General features: G+C 33.2%; 2 long non-coding RNA genes across 2 annotated transcripts in view; both read right to left on the bottom strand.

Annotated features, from left to right (window-relative positions):
* LOC145802007 (uncharacterized) overlaps positions 1 to 9,584 on the bottom strand; it is an 86,352-nt gene extending 76,768 nt beyond the window's left edge. Inside the window, exon 1 of the long non-coding RNA XR_014344099.1 lies at positions 9,490 to 9,584. This is a non-coding gene — a long non-coding RNA (uncharacterized LOC145802007). The remainder of the gene's footprint in view (positions 1 to 9,489) is intronic.
* On the bottom strand, positions 6,153 to 9,287 carry LOC114315542 (uncharacterized). The gene is made up of 3 exons (XR_014344101.1): positions 8,494 to 9,287; positions 6,524 to 7,644; positions 6,153 to 6,436 (listed from the first exon to the last, which is right to left on the bottom strand). It is a non-coding gene; the product is annotated as an uncharacterized LOC114315542 (long non-coding RNA).
* Positions 9,585 to 12,830: the final 3,246 nt, after the last annotated feature.

Raw genomic sequence — 12,830 nt, 5'->3', positions numbered from 1 at the left:
ACATATAACTACCGTACTAAATCATTTGGTAGCTAAAATATTAGTTGCTAAAAGTATTGTTTCTCCTATAAAAAATGTTAGTGTGAGTAACAATATTTTGAAATCGGATTGGACAGGCTGGTTGAATCGTCGACCAATCTAAAAGTTCAGTTCAGGTATGGTTCAACTAAATCGGTTGGGCTCCCATTTTGTCAAATGGCAAGCAAATATGCAAAATTATGTTGCTTGGGAGAATTATGCATAGAACCAGATCGAAGTAGCATGACAAATAACTACCATACCATATTCAACTTTTATTTATATTTGATAAATATATATCTATATTACATTTCCTTTCAATCATTAATATATTTGATGTATTTTATATATAATAAATATATTTATGTAATTGTAAATTTATCTTAAATTTTTTTAAAAAAATTAAATCAATGTATCCTAATTCTTATGTTATTATTAAATAAATTTTAATATATTTATAAAATAATTATGACGTTATGGTTTGATTCCAGTTTGGCTCAACAGTTGAACTAGTGATCTCCCCACCGAATCCTTTTTCTGGTTCTCTTACCAACCTGATTTTTAAAACATTAGCCAGTAATGAAACACCGACTGACATATAAAATTAATTTCAATCATTCAATGTATTTTCTAGCCTTTTTTTTTTGTTTTTCGTTTTTGGGTTTAACTGGACAATTGCTTGGCAACAATACTACAAATCCATAATTATCTACCTAGAATTTTCCCAGAAACAATAATCAATGGTTCAAATTCGTTTCACTAGTAAACGCCACACTTCATCAATTTAATTTCCACCACACATACTCATTCTGAGTAAAATCTAGATCCTTGATTCTAAGATCCCAAACTGTTCGATTGCTCAGTAGCCATTAACTACACTAAAAGTGTATTAACCTAGAAAATATCTTTAAGAAAATATTTAAGATCCACAAACAAGTCTCACATGTGTATCTATAATATTGTGATATTATACCTGCCAATTTTAATTTGTTATACATCTAATAATATAGGGCCTCTCCCTCTTACCACATCATTGTAAATAGATTTATAGATTAAAAGTGTAGGTATGTAACATTTCTCTAGAATTTAAACCCCATATTTAAATTGATAGGGCCCCTCCATCTTACCACATCATTGTAAACTTCACTAAATCAGACTTGGTCATCGAAATTTCACTAAATCAGTTCGGGTATGATGTCAAACGGTTTTAAAATAAATGAGTGTGATAAATATGTTTATGTGAAAAACAATAAAAAATGATATTTCATTATTTGCTTGTATGTGGATGACATGCTCATTATTGACAGCAATAATGAGATAATAAAAACTACAAAGAAAATGTTAAACACTAAGTTTGACATGAAAGATATAGGAGTAGCAGATGTTATACTTGGTATGAAAATCACAAAAACATATGTCGGATATGCCTTGTCTCAAGGTCATTATGTTGATAAAATACTTGAAAAATTTAATAAACATGACGACCGTTTTACTAAGACTCCTATCGATGCTAATCTTCATTTAATGAAGAACTTAGGGGAAGGTATATCACAATTAGAGCACTCCCGGATAATTAGAAGCTTGATGTATCTCATGAACTGCACACTTCTTGATATTTCTTATGCAGTTAGCAAATTGAGTAGATACACGAGCAATCCAGTGGAAGACCACTGCACAGCAATAATGAGGGTACTTAGATATCTAAGATATACCCGTGACTATGGTCTAAGCTATCATGAATATCCAGCGGTATTAGAAGGATACAGTGACACAAATTGGATATCTGACACTATAGACTCTAAGTCTGCTAGTGGTTATGTCTTTATCCTAGGAGATGCAGCAGTTTCTTGGAAATCGTCCAAGCAAACATGCATTGCAAGATCCACAATAGAATCTAAGTTTATCGCTTTAGATAAAGCAAGAGAAAAAGCAGAATGGCTTCGTCACTTCCTAGAAGACATTCCAATGTGGCCAAAACCTATGTCAGCTATTTGTATTTATTGTGATAGTCAAGCAACCATGGCTAGGGCACAGAATAATATGTACAACGGTAAGTCTCGACATATTTGACATACACACAATACCGTTAGGCAACTGCTCTCAAATTGTGTTATATCCATTGAATACATAAGGTCAAAAGATAATATTGTGGATCAGTTAACAAAAGGTTTGACTGGAGAGCAGGTTATGAGATCATCGAGGAGATGGGACTAAAGCCTATCACTTAAGAGTCACCTTAATGGAAACCCAACCTAGCTGACTAAAGATCCTAAGATCCAGATTTAAAGGGACAACCAAATTAAGAATGATTCAGAAAGATCACTAAGGAGACAATTTTCTACCCATTTCTATGATGACATGATGTCTGTAACGATAATCATGATAACGTTTTACTTTTAATAATTCTCATAACTTGGAAATCCAAGTGAGGTATAGCAGGACACTCTTAATGAGAATCACCTATATGAGTGTAAACTGGGCCGGCTTTATGAGAATTGAAAAGTCTGAATTTTCTAGAGCACTCATGAAAACCAGGAATTGTCTAGGGCCAAAATGGGCACAACCGATAGAATCAAGTTGTGTTTGGAAATCAAACTCTGTGAAAGGTTGTTGTCTTGGTTTACACCAAAGACAGAACAGTTCAAGGCATTATGTCCACTGTTTGTTAGTAAATCCGATAATCTTTTACAAGGGAAGGTTCAAGGCCAAAGTTACCTCTCCTTTGCAAGATATTTCTAGTTTAGTACTTTTTGTGTCTGCATATTGTTGCATGTTCTTTTCATCGATTTCATTCATGTGGGGGATTTTTAGAGAAAAATGGTTTCAAACCATTAATATTTTGAACTTTAATTAATGTAGGACCTACACATTATTTTAGGTGTGTCAACGTAGCAATTTTATTGCTTATTATGTGGTGAACAAGAGTCTGTTGTATGGTTGTTAAAACCATTAATGAGTAAATGAGAAATCGACTCATGAACATAAACTTTGTAAGGAAGGGATTATGGACTGAGATAGACTCAATTCAAAACACATGCATGCGGGTGTGGGTTGGGTTGGGTTGGCACTTATAATTTTTGGAGAAAACAGTATTGGAAAATATATATACATATATATATATATAATAAAATAAAATAAAAACTAAATTTCAATTTTTTTAAATCTTGGTCCAACAATTGAATTTCAGTTTTTCAAATCTTGGTCCAACGGTCAACTTCCTTGATCGAACAGTCACACAAGTGACTGTTGCTTGCTATAGTTTGTGAAGTATATAATGGCAGTGCAATCTCTCCTTAAAACAAAAAACAATCATTGATTGGATCCTAGATTTTTGTCTTCTTGTGGCAGTGGTAAAAATCATCTTCATCTTAAATAATTTATAATAATTTTTTTTTTTTAGAGTACTTACCATATATTTGGTTCGCAATACACATAGATTGTAGTACTACTTCTGTGTGTAGGTGATTGTTGTATTCTGGAGGCAGGATGTCCATAAATCTGAAGCACCAGTGCGGAGGCCGAATTTCTGTCGTAAAGACACAGTGTCCAAACACTGGCCTCAATCACACATCTGTTATTTATTTTGTGTTTAGTTTATAGAACTGTAAGTATTTTCCGTCACTTGGTTTTTATTTATTGAATATTGAATTTCGTTTTTGATATTTATTTAAATTAATTAATTTACCGGGATTATTTTTCAACAAGAAGTTTGTTCCTAACAAAAATGGAAATGGCTCATTGGGCTGATATTCCCACCTGGAAGAGATCTGCAACTGTGTCAGTTCATTTATGAGTAATGTATACAAATAGGATTTGTTCTCCCCATTAGCGAACCTGTAAAAGTTGGCATAACGGAAATGATGTCTGTAATAACAATTATATCTTCCAAACGACATATAATGAATTTTTGAATTTATATGTTTAAAAGTTTCCAATGCCAGTTTGGAATTGAGTTTTTAAAATAATTTTTGAATTTTTGAGTTTTATTTTTATTTTTAAATGTATAATTTAAATATACTTGAAAAATAAAATCTTTATAAAAAAAAATTTAAAAAGAATTCAATAAATATTAAAAAAAATACGAAAATGCATTAGAAAAAAAAATGGATTTAGTGAATTTTTTTAAAAAATTTCAAAAATTTTCTACTTTTTCAGTATATATTGAGATTAAGTGGATAAAAAAAATGATTAATTTATTTAAAAATAATTCACCAAAAATCAAAAAATATGAATTAAAAACTCTTGAATTATTTTTGAAAACTGTAAAATCAAAATACTTAATGTTTTTCGAAATAATTGTTAAGGTAGGATAATGAAATCCTATTTTTCTCTCCCATATATAAGAAAATATATATATATTTTCTCTTTAAATTATGTGTAGCATACTAGCATTATTGAATTATTTAGAGGTGAACTCAAGACTTAACTGATTTACACCAACGACTCACATTCAAGTCTAGAAGACATCAATCAACATCAAGACACGTGGTTAAGTCCAAAATTTTATTTTATTTTTTTGAAATTTTTTAATTTTTAATCATGTGGGATTGTTGAAGATGTTTAAAACTTAATTGTTCCTTGTGTTCCTCTGCCATGCATTGATTTCTTATCAATTCCTTTGAGACTTCATATTCTAACATTTCCTTAGAATTGTTACGGAAGAAGCACAAAAAAATATAAATTTCACCGCGGGTGGTTTGGTGTTGGGGAAGATACCACACCCAGCAGAAGCATAATTGATGCCGTCCATGGCAGTCTTCCTTTGTGCTTCCGTCAAGCTCAAATACGGAGGGGGTAGTGAAAGATTATATAATATCGCTTCACGAATCACATCACAACACAGAAAATTGAATTTAAAACATTTACTACTTATAATGAGAATAAAACCAAACCAAACGGAAGAGCAATATAATACCATTGAAATCAGCAATAGTTTTTCCGTTGGTGAAATGGCCAGTGGGGGTGTTGCTGAAATCAATGCCGTAAGGCAAATAATTAACCCTCACGGCATTGTGGATGAAATTGTTGTTGCTGGCATCAACGGTCGAGTCCCCAAACACGTAGAGAGCAGCAACCGAGTTGGAAATCGGAATGGCTGAAAAGCATGTTGAATCCAACTTAGAACTTTCATCAGAATTGGCAGAGAGAATGAGAAAAAAGAGAAACACAGGGGTAAGTGCAGCCATGCCAATCTATGGTGGGGAAAAATAGAAGAGAATGTGAAGAAAATGGAACAAGATGGGTCTGGTATTTATGACTGCCAGATAGTCTATAAACCCAAAAACAGATCTGAGAAACTGAATTTTAGAATATAACAGGAAGTTACACTTTTTGCTGACTAAAATTTTTATTGCAAAAAAATTATTTTTAATCAGCGTAAGCATTTTTGCGATAAAAAATTTTGGTTGATAACCACTACAATAAAATTGATTTTTCACGGCTTGCAATGCATGCCGTAAAAACTCTTTCACAGCATATATACAAATGCCATTATATGACATGCCGTGGAAAGTTAAGTTTTGTTTACGACATGCAGATAAAGTTATAAAAAATAATAAATTAAACATTAATAACATACTTTGTGTGTCGTACATAATTTTTTACGACATTTTTGTCATGTCATAAATCATCATACTTTCCATGGCATAATGTTAAATGCTGTAGAAGATTATTTTTAACATATTTATGGCATACTTTGTATGTCATATATAATATTTTACGGTATTTTCTTGCATGCCATAAATCATCACGTTTCACAACATAATTTTGTAGGCCTTATGTCATTTTTAATATATTTATGACGTACTTTGTATGCCGTATATAATCTTTTACAGCATTTTCTTACATGTCATAAATCATTACACTGCTCATGACATAATTTTATATGCCTTAGAATGTTATTTTTAATATATAATATATATACAGAAATATAACATTGCCTAACATTATGCAAATAGTAGCTTATAAAATGCAATCTGTGAACAAACCAAGCAGAAAGCAGCAACTATGAAGTAAGCAAAAAAATCTAATCATAAGATTTACTAATTTCTAAAATACGACTTTTAAATCTAATCTATCCATACACCTAATTTCTAAATCTAATCTATCCATACACCAAACAACCTGCATACTAACTTCCATCTTTAACTTTTATCATATCAAGTTAATAACAGCCTCAAACATACAAACCAAGAAAAGTATCCAAATCATAAGATTTACTAATTTCTAAAATACGACTTTAAACATCCAAAAAGCATAACTACAAATCGTAAATCAATTATTCTAATATTTAGTCCAAAAAAATGAATTGACTAGGCCATGCAACTGTACTTCCTATTACATCTTGAAGATCATCCATTGTCGTAGCAATTATAGCTTCACGCTCCTTCCTAATTCTTTTCTCAGCTTTTTTTGAATTCTGTGCAATACACAAGGAAAAATAAGAAATAATAGGGACAACAATTGGTTATAAATTCAATTTTATGTTAAATGAGAAATGAAGTACCTCTCCACTCATCTTGCTAGTTCACAATTTCATGATTCAACTGTTAATAAGAAAATGGGCATTCACATTAACAATCAGATCAGCAACAAGAACAATTAGATCAGCAACAAAAGAGGTAAAACACACTAACTACATAAATTATGTCAACACTACAACAAAACAGGGTACCAGGAGTAGATTGAGAGTACTAAGCAAAGCTCTGGTATTGTTTGAATAAAATGAAGAACATCAAATTTAACGCATGTTCTCATGCTTTAATAGCCCAAGTGTCTAAATGTAACAGAGCCTAAATGAAAATGCTATATCAAATTATAGCTAGAGAGAGTCTTACATCCATGCTGTTCACTACATCGGGCAGACATTCATGTCATAAATTCACTCTAATATTGTATTTGGAACTAGGGAAAAGGAATTTTTTTTCAAAACTCTTGTCCCTTTAAAATAACATTTCCATATGTCCACCACTAATACACACACATATAAATAGAACGAAACTTAATATCACCTAGCATAGTTTAGTTAATTAATTTAGATATTTTATTGATGCAATTTCCACTTCCCAAAAAGTAACGGAAAAAAATATCTTTTATTTTTTTAATTTATTTTATTTCCCCCCTTTTCACTATGTGAATGAGGAGTTTTTTTTTTTTTTTTTTTACCAGCAAAGAAAAGCGAAACTTTATTGATGAGGCGAGCAAATACAAGCAACAATAAACATCAATAAAGAAGGGAAGTGCAAAAAATATCATAGCTAAACTCCACAATCCCAACTAGGCTGGCACCAAGGAGGAAGCACAATCATATGGTAGCACTAAACCCACAGATTGGCGAGAAACCAATCCAAAACAGAGAAACAAAAAGGAAAATAGGAAAAAAACGGACCAACCACACTGCAAGGACAACCATCCAACTCTGCCAACTCCTTCCCTTATAAAATCTTCCAGCAACTTCTAAACAATAAACCATCAAACTCCTTGCCACAGGAACAGGCACCAGTATTTAACACCCATGGTAGCAACAAGCAGCACCAATAGACAGCAGCACCAACAGCACCCAAGGTAGCAAAACAACAGCTATAACAGCATGTCAACCCAGCAAACATCAGCAACAGCATTTCAACCCTGCAAACATTAGCAACTGCATGACAACCCAGCAAGCAAACAACACAGAAGCTATAACAGGACTGCTAACAAACTGATAAGTGCACGAAGTACACAGCTACAGAAGCACACTACTACTGCAAACTGTTACTACACATGACAGCAAACACCAGCAACAAGAGAACCAGCAACAATAGGACCAGCAGCAGCAGTTCATAACAGCAAAAACACCAGCAAAGGGCTTCCCATAACAAGACCACAGCAGTGGGACTACGTACCCAGCAACTGGACTACACACACAGCAACAGCAGGACCTGACAGCAAAACCAGCACAGGGCGTCCCAGAACACTGCCACCACAGTGCCCCAGTAAACACCCTTCACCTCAAGCAATGTCTGACCTGTTGAAGATTATGAACAAAATCATGCACTCCGTACTACACACCTGGTAAATTGTTCTTAGCCCAAAATGCAATCCTGGTCTTCACAATGTCCTCCAAATCATCAAAATTAGGATGGCCACTGTTAAACAATATATCATTCCTCAACTACCAAATTGGCAAAATAAAACTAGCGGCACAATTTTCCACACCTTCACCTCTTTGTTCTTAACCAAAGCTCCTACCCACCACTGAAACAAAGCCTCAATCGACACAGGAATTACCCACCACATATCCCACCATCTTATATGTGAATGAGGAGTTGAGCCTGTAACATTACCTGATTTACACTAGTGGTGGCAAAGAACAATTACCAGTTCTTCAATTTCATAGATGTGACTTTAATTCTTCATTTACCAAAAAGAGAAGAACGATAATTCAGAATTTTAGATATAAAAGGTAAGTAAAAAAGAGAAGAGAAAATTACATACTTCACCCTTAATGAGGATGCTGTTTCTGACTATCCGGGCAGGTCCCATTAAAGGCTACGCGAACTTAGCAAGTAGCAGAATATTTATGTCAGTCCCAATTAAAACCCAAGCGCATGATTCACTGTCAAAATACAGTTTGACAACCATGAGCTTTCTTCCATTTACAAAAACTTGAAAAAGATAAATAAAGGAGTAGCAGGCTTATGAAAAAAAACATAATGTATAATGGTCATAATAGTTAACCTCGAGGAACCACAAAAAAGTTAGGCAGCAGAACCACAAAAAAGCTTGGCAGCTGAATATTTTAGTAATTAGGGGTATGAAATGGAAAAAGGGTGGCATGGCCCAATGGTAAGACTTGCCAAATGAAAAGGTGTTAGAGAAACTTTTAGGCTTACTCATAAAAATAAAAATTTCAAAAGTCACGGGTTGGAGCTCACCAGTTCATCAAATAACTTCCTCATTTAGCAGCCAACTTAAATAAATAATAAATTTAAAAAGAAAAATAATAAATAAATAAATAAAGTCTAGAGTCTTACTGCACAGGAAGAAATTTCACCTATGGGGGTAACAAAGGTATAGTTGGACATGTCAGCATAGGAAACAAATAAGAGGATTAATTTCAAGCAGGTTGAAGTCAGTAATTTAGCACAATATAAACGCAAGGGCTTCAAAGCATTAAGCATTCCAAATTAGATATTTATTTTTTCTGATGAAATAGCATTCTTGTTTTCGTAATCTCTTCCCCAAGAATCTCATATTAGTTCATCAAGAAACCGTTTTAACCATGCATATAAGCCATATATTGCACCATCAAAATCCGCTATTCTACCGCCCTCAAATAGTAAATAGCTCCATGTGACATTCATTAAACAAATACGAAAACCAAAATCCCAAATGTCTACCCTTTCCAGAACCTGAACAGTTTGAACATCGTTCAATTTTAGGAGTTGCTAGGTGCTGATCTCCACCATTAACAGTTGAAACTGGTTCAACAAGGACAAGCACTCTTGAGCTTGAACAGCGAGCACTAGCAAGATATCCTGCATAAACTAGATGATCAGCATATAAGCACAGCAAGTATAGACTAGAACAAGCAAAAAGAATAGCTCCCTGGTTTGTAAGATAGATGGGACCAAGAAAACTAGCACGCAGCGGCTTAAACAAATGCAGAGAAAACTTCTTTTAGTGGTCAAGAAGATGGAAGTAGGACAAAAAAAAGACAAAAAAGATGAAGGATAATTGGAATTATTCAAGAGAATCTCTTGAGTCTATAGTAAGATGCCAAATTAAGGAATGTAGACCATATATAAGCCTACAATAAATTGGGTCTTGAATGACGAATTTTGTTTGTTGCCAAAGAGTTAATTTCGTCACTATAGATATTTGTGAAGAAATATTTTCCTCACTGGTTTCGTCATTGAATGTTTATCACTAAAAAGTGCCTGTTTGGTGCAGCTTAAAAGCTGCTTATTAGCTTTCAGGTTAATTTAAGTTATTTTGATGTGTTTAGTTTAGTTTATAGCTTATAGCTTATAGCTTTTTGGAAGTCAGAAATCAGCTTATTCTTTGAGTGGGGCAGGAGATGCTTAATTTATTAGTCAAAAATCAGCTTATGTTCATAGTTATAAGCTATAACCTGTTTAGACATAAGCTATAAGCACTTTCCCACAACTCTACCAAACAGGGCCAAAGCATCGTAACGAAAAATAATTTCGTCACCAATGAAATTACTTCAGTGACGAAATTTTTTGTCACCAATAAAATAACATTTTGTCGCCAAAAATCCTCATTTTTGTCACAAAATAATTATTCAGTACCATATTTATAACTTTAATTGACGAATAAATTTCACATGTTGATCATTGATGATAAAATAATTTCGTCACAGTAAGATGTAAAGTTGACCAAATTTTTCGTCTCCAAACGTCATACATGGGTGACAAAATATATTTCGTGACAAAAATATATATCTGTGACGGAATTTTTAGTCACCAAACAACAAAATCAATGAAAACTTTCATTTATAAGTTGCAATAAATTGTCACAAAAAATATTTATTAGTGACGCATAATCACTTTCTCATAATAACAAGTACAAATGACGAAAAAAATTCGTCACTAAACTTGTCTCATATTTTATAGTTCAATTTAGATTATTATTTCACAAATATCCGTGTTCATATCCCAAAAGGCTTTTAAATGTACTAAGAAATCCACTAGCTATTATACACTCCACAAAAAAATTCACTAAACAATTTATAATATAAATCAAAATATATCCATCAAACAAATTTAATAATAATCCATTAAGTATAACAAAAAAACTATCAAAGCAAATCCCAAAATGAACTAACATGGAGTCCATAAAAAAAAAAATCAACACTCGATCTTGATTTGTAGAAGTATCAGCTCAGGAAAAAAAAAATTCAACACTTGATTTTGATTTGCAAGTATGCTTCCAAACGTCATCAAAAACCAATTTGCAAAAAAAAAAACAAGAAAAACATTAGCATATTATCAATTACATTGTATAGACCTCTCTATCCATGTCAATACAAATTGTGTACACAATCTGCACTCGGTAAACAAAATGTGATTAAATTCTAGAGAGGAACTTAATAATGCACTTAAGGAGCTATGCATATAAGAAATGAACGATACCAATAGAATTGATAGCCACATGTGACAATTCCAATGAATGCCTTGACACTAAAATTTAGTACTTATGGCCTATTACTGCAATTTGTACTCTGTTTGATTTTCTCTTTACTCAACTATATACGAAGTCTAGAGAAGTTAAAGCAAGATATGCTAATTTATGGGTGTAATATTCCAATTTTCCTTAAATATATATCCCACTGCCAAAAAGAGTGTTTCCTCTCTTATCAAATGCAGTGATAATTATAATGTATTATTCAATAACATAAGTAGTAAATGGACAGATATAGGGTCCTGATCACCAATTCACTATAAACTCATTTCTAGGCACTAACTTTAAGTTCAGAATCAATTTTCCTATTACTTGTACAAATGAAGTCTTAAGTGCCAAAATTTGGCACTTAGTAAAACATTTAAATCTAAAGTTTGCAAGAATCCGCCAGTTCATAAAACTGCCCAAATTCAAACAGCTAGTCAAAACTTTCCAACATAACAAGGAAATTTCTCAAGATGGGAAAATTAGGGAAACAAAACAGATTGCACAATTACTTAATATTAGTAAACGTAATTAAATAGATAACAAATTTATGGAGTAGGACTAGCATAATCAAGCCACGTCAGCTAATAAACCTTTGCTAGAAATCTATTGACAATCCCCCCCTCTTTCTATCTATAACAAATAACCTATCTGTTTACTGTATTTGGCAGGAAACAAACTCTAGAATTTTTCAATCTATTAGCTCTCCTGTTGAGGTATTTCAAAGGAGAATTGTCAATCCTGTAAGGTTTAGAATTCTTTCTGTGAAGAACTTTAATAAGAATGCTGCTAGTGATTGGTTTATGGACAGATGAAGGCTCTCTTCCTCTGTAGTGAAACTGGGGTGCTTTCTTATGGCTATGGCACTAACGCTCTGAATCTTATATGCTTGGACTTACTACTCTTGCAGGTCTCCTTAGGCTGTGGGTGCTTGTTGGCTGGAGCTGCTCCTTATTTCCTCTAATGAGCTTCTTTGCAGGTCCTGTTGGTACCTCTTCAAGGATGCTGAGGGTTGAGGGTTGAGTGATGTGATATTTAAGTTGAGGGTTGTGTGTTGTGCGCCCAAAATGATTATCCATATTGCATTGTTCTCATATGTTTATCTAATTGTTTTCTCTGCAGTGTCTAGCTAGTACTGCTTGTAAAGAGAGTGAGGGTTAAGATTGGTGAGGCTAGATATGTTAGGTTACTGTATTTCTTGGATATTTGAGTGATGTGAGTTCCTATATGTGGGTTGTGCGTTGAGTGAATTCAGGATATATCTTTGTTGAGTGCCTCTTCCTTTGTGGGTTGAGTGAAGTGAGCCCTATATGTGTTGTGGTGTGTTACCTGCAAATGAAATAGAGTATTGTTTCAAAAGTATTGAATAATTTCTCCTTCACTATCAATTTAGGGAAAAAAATTTGGGACCTATCTATCTCTCTCCCCTCCCTCATGAATCTACCTCTTTGTCGTCAATAAAGTGGCTCTCTCCTCTCTCTGGAGTGTACATCTTTGTTATTATTACATTGGGCAAGTTATAAAATAAAACAAAGAAATATACAAGATTACAAGAGGCATTCCTAAGGCAAACAACAAACCAACCCAAAACAAAGAGGCATGAGAAGCTAACCCTAGCGAAAAGAACCAGCAAAAAAAAA

The sequence above is a fragment of the Camellia sinensis genome, chromosome 11 (assembly GCF_055761805.1).
Source record: "Camellia sinensis isolate YWXY chromosome 11, ASM5576180v1, whole genome shotgun sequence".
NCBI classification, from domain to species: domain Eukaryota; kingdom Viridiplantae; phylum Streptophyta; class Magnoliopsida; order Ericales; family Theaceae; genus Camellia; species Camellia sinensis.
The sequence above is the reverse complement of the archived record's forward strand: the minus strand, read 5'-3'. Positions and strand labels throughout refer to the sequence as shown.